We start from the raw sequence: 13,506 nt of genomic DNA on the forward strand, positions 1-13,506 counted from the left end.
GGGACACTGCCCACCCTGCAGCTGTGGCTCTCAGCACCCAGCACAGGCTCTGTGCACATCTGGCAGGTGCTGGGCTCTCAGGGGTGCTCTGAGCTGGCACTCCTGCTGTCCTGCTTTGTTCAGGGACACATGTCCCCTTGGTCCTTTTGCCTCCCAGAGGTGCTGGTGAATATTTTTGAGCCCTGTTAGCAGGAAGGAGTGGGTGGATGGCTGGGAAGCTCCAGTGGCCCCAGCCTGGCTGCTGTGCTTCCTCTTATAGCTCTGTGGCTGCCCAGGCTCTGCCACAGCAGAGATTGCATTGCCTCTGGTGGCATCTCTGGGCTCACTTTGCATTCATCTATAAAGGCAAAGCTTCAGCAGGGAGCAGGTAGCCAGGGCTGGATTGTTGTATGTTTTGAAAGCTGCTGCCCCTGAAGAACTGCTGCCTGGCTGGATAACCAGTGTGCTGGCCTTGTTCAGTTGTCTGTGCTTCTCTCCATCCCTTTTATCTCCCCTTTGCATCATTTTTCTCACTTAAATGCACCCTTTCTGCAGGCCACAAAGGCTGGTGTGAGCACAGCCTGCAGCAAGGGGATCCTGCTGAGCTTGCAGGCTGGGGACTTCCTAGTCTGCCATGTGAAAGTGCTGGGGCTAGGGCTCACCATTACTCACCAGCCTTCCTGGGCTGCCTTACAGCTCTCCTGGGGGTCTGCCTGTGCTCATTCCCTCACTTCTTGCTCAGTAAAGTGCTTCTCCAAGATGGAGCCATGCTGCGGTACTGCTGCAGGCTGGCAGACACCAAGAATGTTATTTTTCAGTCTAGCAGGTAGCTGTTTCTGGTTTTTTCCCTTTTGACCTGACCCTCAAGTATCATTCCAGCTTCACTCTCTCTCACCTGGCAGGAAACTTGACAACCTTAGTGCTTGAGGTGGGGCATTGTGTGCCAATGTCTCTTTGCATGGGCAGCACTCCTCTTTTTAATATATTCCTCCTTTCTTGCTTTTTACCTCTCTTTTCCCCTATCTTCCTCCTTTTCTTCACCACACAAAATGCATCAAGCCTAAGCTTACCTTTTTCCCACTGCTTTGCTTGCCCTGCCATGGTGTGCTGCTGTGGGTTAGGGTCCCTTGGATGCTTCCAGCTGGCAGGAATTTGGGATATGGACACATTGGGACCTCTCACAAAGCTGTGAGTGCTTGGGGTCCCTACTGAGAGCAGAGAGCTGAGCTGCTGGACTCGAGGTGGAGCATATGCCAGGCCATGCCCATGCACTGGAAACATGCCCAGGGCAGGATAATTGTGGGAGGCAGTGTTTCATCAAGTGGACCGTGTGCTCCTGCTTGCTAAACAGTCTTGTGATTAATATCTCAGTTAAGAGGATTTTAGGACATGTGCTGCAGTTACACAGAGTTTCTTTCAGAAGTAGGGGAGAGGTTAGGAATATAAACTCTGTAAAGGCTCTTTTGTGTTTTCAGCAAGGGTCACCAGGTAATTGCAGTGCATCCCTGCTCTGCTGTGTCAGAGTGGGCAGTAGCTTTTATTATGAGTGGTTCAATGGGATCTTTGAAGAGCTTTGCACATGTTTTTGTACAGGCTGCATTCTTGAGATCCTCCTTAGGGACCTGTAGTTCCAGCACTAAGGGTGAGTTCTTCTGCCCTGATGTCAGCATTACCAGCTCACCCTGGCTTCTACCATTAGATTCTGGTGAGTTCTGCAGCCAGCAGGTGTTCACCAGCAGATTTTGCCTTCAGAACAAGGCTCTGTGGGGTGTTATACTCAAGTAATGTTTCAAGGTGTCAGCAGCTCGACTGCTGGCCTTATCCAGGACACACAGTGTGGACACAGCACTATCTGCATGCTCTGGGTGTTTCTGTGCCACTGCTGATTTGCTGTATTGTCTTGGCTGGTAGTTGTAGCCTCCTGTCCACTAGTTTCTGATCAGTCTGATGTGGCTGTCTGACATCTTCACCCTAATTTCTTTCCTAGGCTGGAGAGCTCAATGAAAAGGGACATGGGAGCATGAAGAATTGCATGGAGAGCACAGATGTGCTGCCTGTGGTGGCATCTCCTACAGCTCTCACCTGGCAATCTGCTGCTGCCTGGAAGGGACTGACAGGAACCTCTGTGGCTAGCAAAGGAACCTGGAGATGAAGGTGATGACCATGGCTCTTAATCTTTTTTTGTTCCCTGTCCCTTTTATCACTTCCCCAGGGCTGCTGTCAGCGTGACAATGCCACGTACATTGAGGCATGGCTATTTGCACTGGGGCTATCTTGTGTTACCATCTGGAGGGATAGTAAAAGATAGATAAAGAAAACAGGGAGGGTTCCCTGATACTCCCTTAGCAAATATCCTATATTTCTCTTTTAAAGCAAAATAAGACATTTATTCTGCTTCTTGTGGGAGCCCTTGTAGAAGCTGCCATATTGGTTGTGCACCAGAGAGATTAGAGTCTGATATCCAGTGTTTATTCTGACTTGCATAACATGAATGAGATGTGTCCTGGGGCTCATTTTGGTAACGCTTTCCCTAGAAGCCCTTTGGGGACATTTCCTTTGGCTCTAGGTTGGAGTGATTAGCTGCCTGCTTACACAGCTGACCTCTGCTGATCATGCCTGAAGTGCTGCTGCTGGTGGTGCCAATACTTTTATCACTCTTCCCCGCTGGCCTGCCCCTTATCACAGCACTGCAGTCCTTGGGCTGTGCCCTGGAGGATGATGAGCATCATGTGAGGCACTGCAGTGACTGTTGCTGATGCTGATCCCTCTTTCTCTCGTGCATGGGAAAGCTAATTTGATAGGAAACACTTTTAGAATAACTGCAAATGTAAGTTTTGGGTTTATGGCTTGTTTTATGTGTGAAGAAGCTTTGGGAGGACCTCATTGTATAGCTGCTTCTCTAAATATTTAACTTGCTGGTATCAAGAGTGCCAAGTGTTGCTCCTTACCTCCTCTTCTGCTGGAAACATGCTAATGTCCTCTTCTCCACTTAAAACCTGATCTTCAATATGGAAACTGCGCCACCCTTTCTTACTTTCTGGCTGAGCAACATTTCCCTGTGCCAGTGTTGTGTTACCTTTAGCATTGCAAACTGTAACACTTGGGCAAGGGTGGTGGAGTTCCAGCAGGCTGCTTGCCTAGGGCCTGCTGGACTTCTCATCCCAAAGAGGGCAGAGAGCAGCCAAAATCTGCACAGAGGTTAAGACAGAGCAGTGTGGAGCCTAGGGAGCATTGGCAGGAGTGGGAATGCTCTGCTGGAGGTAGGTGAGTAGAAAAGAAAAAGCATAGCCCATTGCCTTGGATATCTCTGGCAGCTGTGTTTTTTCATGGGGAAAGAAGAAAACTAAGCTGGAGACAGCTTGATTTCTTTCTGGTTAGGTGAGATTTGGGTGGACAATACAGGATTAAAGAAGCAGGTCAGCCAGTCCTCCACTGCAAAACTTCTTGTTTTGGTTGTTGTACAGAAACAAAGAGTTCTTTAGTTCTGGTTTTGTTCCTTGTTCCTCTGTGGAAGTCTGCTCGCTGGAAAGATACGACTTGAGATGTGGTGCCAGGTGAGCTGTGAGGTGGTTGGGTCTCATGGGGACATGGCAGCAATCCTCTCTGAGCCTGTGGCAGCACAGGGCACGTCCACGTGGGTGTGCAAGCACAGATAGGGGACAGGGACTGCTGGCCTTGACTGAGTGCCTGCTGTTGGGACAGCTGAAACCCAAGGCCAAGCTGACTTTTCAAGCTCAGATACAGTTTTTGTGTGGAGATATTCCTTCTCTTAATAAGCACTGGTAGCACTCAAGAGTCACCTTCTGTTTGGGCCAGAACTAAGTCCTGAGCCCCATTTGAAATGCTCAGAAGGCTTCCTTGTCAAACAGTCAAACCCAGCCCTCTGTTACTAAGTCTGGTTTCAGACTAGGGAGGCCTGATTAGGTCTGGCGTGCAAGATGGAGGAGATGGCTGTTTGAAAACCAGCAAAGGGATATATTTGGTCTGTAATATCTGTATCTCTGTCCAGCCCCTTCCCAGCAGTTACATTGTTCTATATGTTAATATCTGAAGTGGAAGAGGGACTTTCCTTTGAAATAGGGAAGTAAAATCAAAAATAGGCACAGTCCCCTTCATGCCCCAGTGTTCCTGGGGCTGTGTGGGAGCCTCTACCCCCTCCTGCTTTAGAAAGGGGCAGAGCCTGCCTGTTGGAGCAGAGGGTTTGTTGTGTGTTGGGCACAGATGGGCAGAGGAGAGGATGGGATGTGCTTTGGTGTGTTGTGTCCAGCTTTAGGAGTGGCTTTCCAAGGTGGCTGTCCAGGCAAGTGGACACCAGCAACAAAGCCTTTGACCATGCCCTGAAATAGTTTCCCTTCAGGATAATGGGATGATGCACATGGAATGGTATTGTGTAGGATTAACAGCACAGTTAATTCCACTTGTGCTGAAGTGCAGTGTGAACCCGTCTGCTTGGCTTGACTGCAGTTTCATGTGTGCTTTAGAGGAGTCCCAGCAGTGCTATCAGTGTTGGGCAGCTCTGTCAGGAGCTGGGTGTTGGTGTATGTGGCTCTGTGACCTCTCTCCACACTGGTGCCCACTCTCTTTCTGTGTACCCATGGCCTGTCCTCTCTCTGAGGTCAGTGCTGTGGCAGGTGACACTCATCTCAGACCCTGCTTTGCACTTGAAGGTTTTTGTGGGACTTGTGTACAAGCTCTGAAATGCATTGTTGAGCAGAGGCCATGAGCCCAGAAGAGGCACTGCATGCAGTGGATCTGGGAGAGGTGGGGGAAAAGCTGACCAAAACTCAAGAAAAGGGAAGGACTTCCAAGAAGGAAGGTTAGTGGAGGGTGGAGGTAGGATCTCTCCAAGGCAGGAAGGCAGCTTCTGGCTGCACTTTGGGGAAAGGCCACAGAAATTAGGGCATCCCCTTGTGCTGTGTGGATGCTGGAAGGGACGTGAGAGTCTTAGGGGAAGATTTCCCAGGAGGAACAAGAGAGTCCTGGAGATGCAGACAGTAGGAAAACACTCAATTTCTCGTGGCTAGCACCTCCTGCCTCCCTTCCCTGCTCCCTGTGCATCCCTGGACTCTGAAGGCTGCTCTTCACGAACGTCGTGCTTGGCCACGGGTGTTCGGCACGGCTCGGTGGGGCCGGGATGGGAGCAGAGCCCGGGGCCGCTGCTCGGAGGGGCCGGGATGGGAGCAGAGCCCGGGGCCGCTGCTCGGAGGGGCCGGGATGGGAGCAGAGCCCGGGGCCGCTGCTCGGAGGGGCCGGGATGGGAGCAGAGCCCGGGGCCGCTGCTCGGAGGGGCCGGGCAGAGCAGAGTCCGGCGCTTTCGTCTGCCCGGGCAGCAGCAGCGCCGTGGCCACGTCCAAGGCTCGGGAGGAGCCGGCGCCTCCAGATGAGTGTGTGGGGAATTTCTGCCCTGCTCCCCCGCTCTCACGCAAATGATTTCTCACCTCTTAGGGCCGTAATCTGCGGAGATCTCTGAAAGTGCTCTGATGTTCAGTCAGCTTTTAAAGACCTCCCAAAAATGGCATGGGAGGTTTGCTGCAAGAACTGGTGTTTCCCCTGTTTGAGATGCCTCCAGATAATGTTGTACAGAGATCCAGACAAGACAAAGAACCTATGAACTAGGGCTGGCTTACTATTTTCAGCCTTGTACTTTGGGGAAAATACCCTTAAATTGCTGTTCTAGCAGACTTCAGAAAATATTAATCAGGCTGATGCATTTTAACTAGTGATTTCTATATTTACTACTTTGGAGTGAGGAAGAAAAATTCAGAGCTAATGCCATGTGAAAGTAATTTCCCTTGACAACACACAACTCTGGCCTATATGTGTGTTGGACAGCTTATGAAAAAGCTTTTATTTCTGAAATGTCACTGTATTATGAATGCAATATTCTTTAACTCAGAAATAGAGGAGGGTATGTATGTAAATATGTAAGTACATGTATTCATTACAAACCCAAGAGAGAGTATATGTTTCAGTGGAACAGAACCACTTCAGCTGAATTGGCCAGGTTCTTCAAAAGTAATTAGAAAAAAGCCCCAAACTAAAAAAAAAACTCCACACAAATAGACCAGTGAATGCAAATTAAAAATCCTAAAATAGTTTATGACAAGTTTGTTAGGCTGCTCTGCTGTTTTTCTTTGCTTTAATATTAAAGTGCTGTGGTTCTTCTTATATGAGGAGTTATTCTAACCAGCATATCCAGGGCTTGAGGATTCTCTGTCAGTTTAGCCTCAGATACAGCACGAGGAGGGGAAAAAAACTGTGTGCCACTTGTCAGGAGGTATCCAGGACTTTTTCATCCAAGACTGCAGATACCTGTGCAAGCTTAAACCACAGTATGGTAGCAGGCAAGTTCCCATCCTGTTAACCTGGAGGGGAGGTTGTGGAGAGGAGAGTGAGGTACTTTGCTGTTGAGGATCCTTTTGGCAGGAAAAGGAAGATGAAGGGTCACCTGAGATCAGCTCCCATGTGAACTTCCCATCTGAAGTGCCTAAAAACTTGTCTCTTAGCAGGTACATAGATTTGTTTAAATAAAATTAATGAGTAACTTTTAACCTGAAACTTGGTTGAGTCAGATCAAATTGTTTAATGTTCAGTGAACTTTAAGCCCAGTACTTTTCCAGTTTTTGCTTGGATTGGATGTTCAGCAGCAATGAGAAATGTCCTTGTGCAAGAGATGACATCAGATCCTCTCCTGGTCCGGAACTCTGTGGGATGCTGTGGCACTGAGTGAGATCACTGCTGTTGGAAACACCCAGCAGCTCTTGCTCTAAAGCTGTTAGGCATGGTGTCCCCCCAGGGTGTCCTGGGAGTCATCCCAGCCTGTGGAAGATCTCTGCTGGGTTTCTGCAGCCTCCTGCTCTGCACTGGGGTGCATCCATTGCAGGCATGACACATGCCTGGTTTCTGTGTCTGGGGAGAGTTCCCTTTCTGAAGGAGGAAGTCTGGTGTCTCTGTGGCCAGGTGGCTCTGGGTGGCCAGAAGGAACTGGCTTGTGGGCAGGAGTCCAGCCCTTGGCAGTAACATCCTCCTGCCATTCCTCCATGTATCATCCTCAAATATTGCATCCATCCTTCTTCACATATCCCATCCATCCTTCCAGCAAAGGGCTGCCTGGTTGTAGGAGAAGATGAGGACCTTTCATTGCTCAGAGAGCTTTTTAAAGTCTTGCAGCCTATTTTTGAGGCTGCAGAAATGTGTTGTACTAAAGGCAGTATGAGAGCCAATATTGAATGGAGAAGATAAAAAAAAGTCTGGTGCCTCCTTTACTGCTTTAGGGAGTAACTTCTGTTTTTGTTGGAGTTATCTGTCTATCTCAAAGTCTCACATACATAAAATGTCCTAAATACCAGAGGGCAGAAAGCTGCCTGCCTCAGGGAGTGGGGGTGTGGTTCAGATCCATGATGATCCATCCACTTGTCATCTGCAAGCTCTGCTGCCAGACTTGGTTCTGGAGTGCTGACTGTAGGGAGTGAGTGATGTGTTTGGGAGCTGGGTAGTGCTTTCCAGGCTTCACACCTGGTTTTCTGGTGGTGAAGAAAGCAGGCTAAAAACACTGGGAGGAGGTGATAAAAGACATTGAAGTGGCCTTTATTGCCTTCCTGGCCTCTCAGAACCCCAGTAGCTTTACATGTGTTTCAAGCATGGTGTTTCCCTCCCTCCAGCAGCTATGTAGACTTGTTATGTGTCAGACCAATTCATGCCATGCCCATAGCAGGAATCTATCGCTGGGATGCTGGCAGGGTGTGTAAGTAGGGAAGAAAAAAGGGAATTCTCTGGCTGTGATGTATGTGCACCATGGAGCTGCCAGATGGGTGGCATGCTCTTTTTGGGTGCTCACAGCTGGAGGTGGTGCTAGGCTTTGCCAGTCCTCCATCCCACCAAAGAGTGGGGATTGCACATCAGAGAGGCACCTGCTTGTTCCTGCTAAGTGTTCTCCATGCTGGGTCCTTAAGTGGAGGCCACAATCTTGGGTTTGGGTAGGAGGTGCTGCTGAGCCTGCTTTTCTTTCCTGAGCATCTGGGAGGATGCTGAGGAAAGAAAATAGCAAGGAGGTTTCAAATGCAGGAAGGTTTAATGCAGCCTTTCTCAGGAAGGTTGCATTAAAGTTTCCTGTTCTTCTAAATAGGTACATGAAACTTTGAGGGTGGAGGAGTGTCTTAAACTCTTTAAATGTCTTTGAATATGTCTAGGCACCTAGTTTAGTGCTATGCATTTGTATTGCCTATAGTTTATAAAATTGCATTGTATTTAGGCAAGGTTGCTTCCCTGGCAATATTTTTGTGGGCTTAATGACAGTAGATATATTTGAAATGCTGATACAGGGGCACAGTGTTCCCAGACAAATGTCTGCTGCTGTTGCTGAAGTTCAGCCACACCAAGAGCTCCCTGTGTGAGAAGGTGACTTGATGTGCTTTGGCAGGAGGTATTTGACATCTCTACTGCAGGTACTCTGACTTTTGAGAGCCTGGCTGCTGCTTCAATAACAAATGGCCCCCAGGATCATGGGGTACACTGATTCTGTGTGTCTGCTGCCCTGGCTGCTCTGCTGCAGCCTGACACTGAGCTTGGACCTGGCTTTCTCAACAATTGAGTTATACCTGGCTCTCCTCTGCTTGTTTCAGTCCCACTTTAACCAGTGGAAATGCTGATGTGAGGCAGAAGTGCTATCAATTAAGCTTTCCAATTGCTGTGGTTATGGAGACTAAAACCAATTGGTTTTGATTTGTAGAAAAACATGGGGTTTTTTCCTGCCTCCTTTCTTATCAGAGACAAAATAATTAACTCTAATTTTGAAGCTTCCATTTTTCCCCCATGCCTCAAGTTCCTTGCATGGAAAGGAACTTCTTTGATTTTTGTTGGATAAATAATTGAACTGCTTGTTACATGTTTGGTTTTACAATTTCTCTGGTAGTTATTTCCTTTCCTACTTTCTAGTAGGTGTCCTTTCTAATGCTCTTTTAATTGCCTCTAGTTGCCTTTCTCTCAGGTCCTGCCTTTTTTTCATCACCTGATACTTTTTGATAAACAGTCTTCATAGCTTTGGATGTCTTTGCATTATAAAATGCAGATTTCTTAGTGAAAACCAATTTATTTTAAATGTAACAGAGGAGGTGTTTTGCTTAACATAGAGTAGTTTGACTAGGGCTTTCTGAAGTCAGTGGTGAGAACTGCCACTGCTGCTTTCTTGCAGTGAAGTTGGTGTGGTAGAACACTGCTGTTTGCCAAGTGCCAGCCCTGCCTTCCCCAGCAGGGATGAACTCTGGCTATGTAGAGAAGAATAAATCTTGGCAGTGCTATTGGACTGAAAACCAGCATTGGTAGAGCCAGACTTGAGCAAGTTTATTTCACTTAGTGAAAGACTAGATCTGAAGTTAAATTGAATTAGTCTTCTTTGAGCAAGTCCTAAAGAGTTCCTGCATTGTCCTTGAGCCATAACGATGTCCCCACTTGCAAAGGGCTGGTGTCAGATGTGTGATCCTCAGGGGTGGTGCCTGCAGCTGGCACACAGGGGATTTATTGTCCTGGGGCCACAGAACAGCAGTTTCATGGCTTGCCATGCCCTGATCTTTGCAGAGGTGTTAGTGTTGACCTGCCACACACTGTTAATTTCAGATAAAGGAGCATCCCCCGTTCGTTCTGAAGGATGAACATCACAGAGGAACACATGCTTGGGGGGGAAGGATTGAAGGTGTAATGTTCCATGTAAAGTAAATAGCCACAAATGAGCAATTGCATCCTGCTCTTTAAAGCTGGGCAGGGTAGGGGGATTTTTGCTGCCTTCAGTGTAGGAATGGCTGTGATAAAGCTGACTAATGATGAAATCCTCACTTGTAAAGCCCTGACACTGGGACTCTGGGTGCAGAAGAAAAAGCAGTATTTTCAGGAGTTGATGCTGTTCATGCATGTACTTTTCTCTCCAACTGAAGGTGAAATTGGCAATTTTAGAAATGGAAAATGTTTGTTGCTAAGCAGGTTCTCCAGGTATCTTGCTGAGTGAGACCCCCATGGGTGAGTAACCCAGCAAAGAGGATGCTAAGCATGGTCCACTGCATTCACTCTTTATTTGGATCAGTATATTTCATAACTGGAATCCATTTGATCAGCCACTAAAAGCACCCTCTGTAGCAGGACTAAAACATAAACCTTTAATTAGATGAAATGCTGATAAGTCTGATAGCCTGGATTTATGTGGTGTCCTGTGGCTCAGAAAGCAATTTTAACTTGTTGTTGTTATCATTATCATCATTATTATTTGCTTTCCTGGTAAAACTCAAATATATGTATACCATGGTTAAGTTACTAGATCCATATAAAATACTTAGTATATATTTATTATATATAGAAAAGCTGCTGCCTTTTAATGAGGGCTGAAGGGGAGGCAGAGTGCTAGGTTACAGCCTCCCTCCAAAACCAACATGGCATGTAGAAAAGAGCGAGAATAAAGGGCTGACACAGTCAGAAATGAAGGCTTCTGACTTTTATTAAATCCCAGTGTTTGACATGTAGAACTGAAATGAAACACATGCTTAAACTTACCCCCATGCCTGTCCCCAGAATCTGCCTCTCCTGTTCTCTTGGGAAGACTTTTTTCAGCTGTGACAGCAGCATATTTTCAGTGGCACATGCAGAGGTTTTTAATGCAGGCAGGGCTAACTGAATGATTTATTTCATTACAACTGACCTGTATAGCTCCTCAATGTGTCACCTGAAATGTAACCATGTTTCTCGTGTAAAATACTTTTTTTCCCCTTTAAATCTCTTTGTAAAGTTTCCTCATTTTCTCCTTTCTGTTTTGTTCTGTTTGGTGGCATTGGAAATGCCTAAATGTATGGCTCAGCAGATGTTTTATTTTCACAGCACAGTGATATTTTGGAAAGAAACCAAGAATTGCTAAAGCAAACCTTCCCTGCTTATGTATTTACAAAATCATGATACACACAGTTGAATTAGCAGGCTGGGCTAAACTTGGCTCCAGAGGGACAGACCTTGAGCTTGGAAAGTGTTTTATCACCTTTCACCTGCTGTATCCTGCATGTGGAAACTGCAGCTTCTTCATTTGCCAAATGACATGAACATAGTTTGTTTATTACTATTTAGGGTCTTGATAAATATTATTTTCCTCAGGACAGAAATAGGGGATTTTAAGAGCAGATACAGTTTTGAGGTTACTTTTTGAATCCACATTTTTTCTCATCTTAGGTTTCCTTGAGTATGCTATTTTGAGCAGAAGAATTCAAGCCATACATTTCAATATCTTACTTCTTTTCTACACACATGGGAACTCATTCACCCTCTGGTACCAGCCTGCTCTTTTCAGAGATGCTTTACAGTGGCTGTTGGGTGGAGGAAAGGGTTAACACTGAGAATCTGTCAAAAAAAGAATAGGAAGGTGTAGTTAAATATAAAATCTTCATATAGGGCAGCATAAAAACATTCAAGAATACATCAGCAAAAGTTGGTAACAAAGATTTCCTACTTTGTGGGCAGGCACAGCATAATTGTAGGTGCAGATGGATATGCATAAATGAAGGAAATGTGAAAAGAAATGTAAATGCTCTGGGTTTAAATTTGAAATACTTATCACATTATCTAAAAAAAAAAAGGTTGAGGAACAACTTGCCAAAGTAAAAAGCTTTTGTGCATCCATCAGAGAGAGGAAAACTGCAGCTGAATTATGGTGATGTATGAATGGCAGGATCAAGGAGAAGCGTGGTAGACCAGGTGGATGTGATTCCTGCATATCCTGTAATCCCCAAGGGAATTAAATTAAATTAAAGGTGTTACTTGCCATGGTTATGTTTGAGGGGCTGTGGTAGGATCCATTTCTTCAGACCAGTAAATGTAATTAAAATGACACCTGTAGAATATGTAAGACCTAATGAAGAAGTCTCATCATGTGTTTGCAGAAGGGTCACATTTCAAATCCATTTATGTATTTCCTCTTCTGTCACAGACATCTTTCATGGAAAATCCTTTCCTTAGGATTTTTCCTCCTGAGAAGCTGGGAGGCCTCAGGAACAAAATGTAAACAATGGTTATCTGCTGCTGTGGAATGCAACAGGTGCATCTGGGATTGGTCTCATGTGGTTGTTTCTAATTAATGGCAATCACAGTCAGCTGGCTCGGACTCTCTGTCCCAGACACAAGCCTTTGTTATCATTCCTTCTTTTGCTATTCTTAGCCAGCCTTCTGATGAAATCCTTTCTTTATTCTTTTAGTATAGTTTTAATGTAATATATATCATAAAATAATAAATCAAGCCTTCTGAAACATGGCGTCAGATCCTCATCTCTTCCCTCATCCTCGGACCCCTGTGAACATGGTTACACTCTTCTCTCATTTTCAGAAGGTTGTGAACATGGAGAGAGAGAAACCTTGAATTTTCAAGGTTTTGGTGAGAATGCTCACCAAACCTCAGAAAAGGCCACCCTAAGCTGTGGTGGGATGAGAGGGTTCCTGTCCTGGATTAGTGGCTGCCTAGCAGGTAGGAAAGCAAGAGATCAGGTTTCATAACATCACAAGGCCCTCAGGGATTTTCTGGGGTCCCCACTGGTGGATACAGATAAGGGATCTGCAGAGGAGAGAGGAAGGGCTGAGTTGTGAGCTTGGCTGTCTCTGTCACCAGAGGGGCTGCTGGAAGCGGGGGCTCTGGTGATCCTGGGGCAGCACAGGGGCAAGGGAAGCTTCTGCTAGCAGGGGAAGAGAATGCTTTCAGGTGGGTTTAGTCCTGCACCAGGGGCAGCTTGCAAAATAACCTGAGGTCATTGCAGATTGCATAGAGATCGGGGCTCAGAAGTGGTCAGGAGGGGAAATAAAGGAAGGAAGTTTCACGAGGAGAACAGATCAGCCCCATTGTTGCGCTGCTGCTGCACCATGTGGCCGGAGCGTGTTCAGCGGGGGTGCTGCCCCGAGGGACGGTCACGCCCTGCGGATGGTGCTGGGAGGCTGAGCAAGGGATCGGAAGGGTGGGAAAGGTGCTGTGCAGGGGGAGCTGGGACAGAGGCTGGGAAAGCGGAGAGGCGGGGTTGTGTGTGCCTGTGTGCAGCTGCGCGCAGAGTTCATTGCCTCGGGCTGTTAGGGAAATGTGAGCGGTTCCAAGAGCCAATTTAACAAATGTGCAGAGGATGGGCATCGGTACAGCTGATGACACAACTTTGGGGAAGCTGTGTGCATTTCCTGGAAGAAATGTATTCATACCTTTGTCCATACTCGTGTGGTTTCTCTGTGTACCGGCTGTTGGGCGCAATAGGAAACAGGCACGGGCTGTTTGAGGTGAGGATACTTGTTAGCATTTTTAGTGTAAATCTGCTGTGGGATGTGGGAATGAGGATTGCTGGATGTTCTCTGCTGTGGCATTGCTGGCTGCAGCTCCTGGGACACCAGAGAAGCAGGATTTTCACACTCTTGTGTACTTGGCTGGTTTAAGACCTGAGACCAGTGAGATAATTGGACAATAAAGGTTAAGAGTAAGTGTGTGGACAGAATGTGACTGCCTTGAAGATGTCACATCCCTCACTTGTTCTCTGC

At 46.8% G+C, this 13,506-nt stretch overlaps 1 protein-coding gene across 6 annotated transcripts in view; it reads left to right on the forward strand.

Moving 5' to 3' along the window:
- Nucleotides 1-13,506, forward strand: part of ST6GAL1 (ST6 beta-galactoside alpha-2,6-sialyltransferase 1) — a 46,364-nt gene that overhangs the window by 12,471 nt on the left and 20,387 nt on the right. For 3 of the 6 annotated variants that reach the window (XM_058811991.1, XM_058811989.1, XM_058811990.1), the window contains exon 2: nt 1,967-2,133. The gene's annotated coding sequence lies outside the window, so the exon portion shown is untranslated. Of the gene's footprint in view, nt 1-1,530; nt 1,622-1,966; nt 2,134-2,691; nt 2,807-13,085; nt 13,252-13,506 lie in introns of those variants that run through there. The other 3 variants (XM_058811992.1, XM_058811993.1, XM_058811996.1) reach the window with 3 other exon arrangements.

This window comes from Ammospiza caudacuta, chromosome 11 (genome assembly GCF_027887145.1).
Source record: "Ammospiza caudacuta isolate bAmmCau1 chromosome 11, bAmmCau1.pri, whole genome shotgun sequence".
Lineage (NCBI taxonomy): Eukaryota > Metazoa > Chordata > Aves > Passeriformes > Passerellidae > Ammospiza > Ammospiza caudacuta.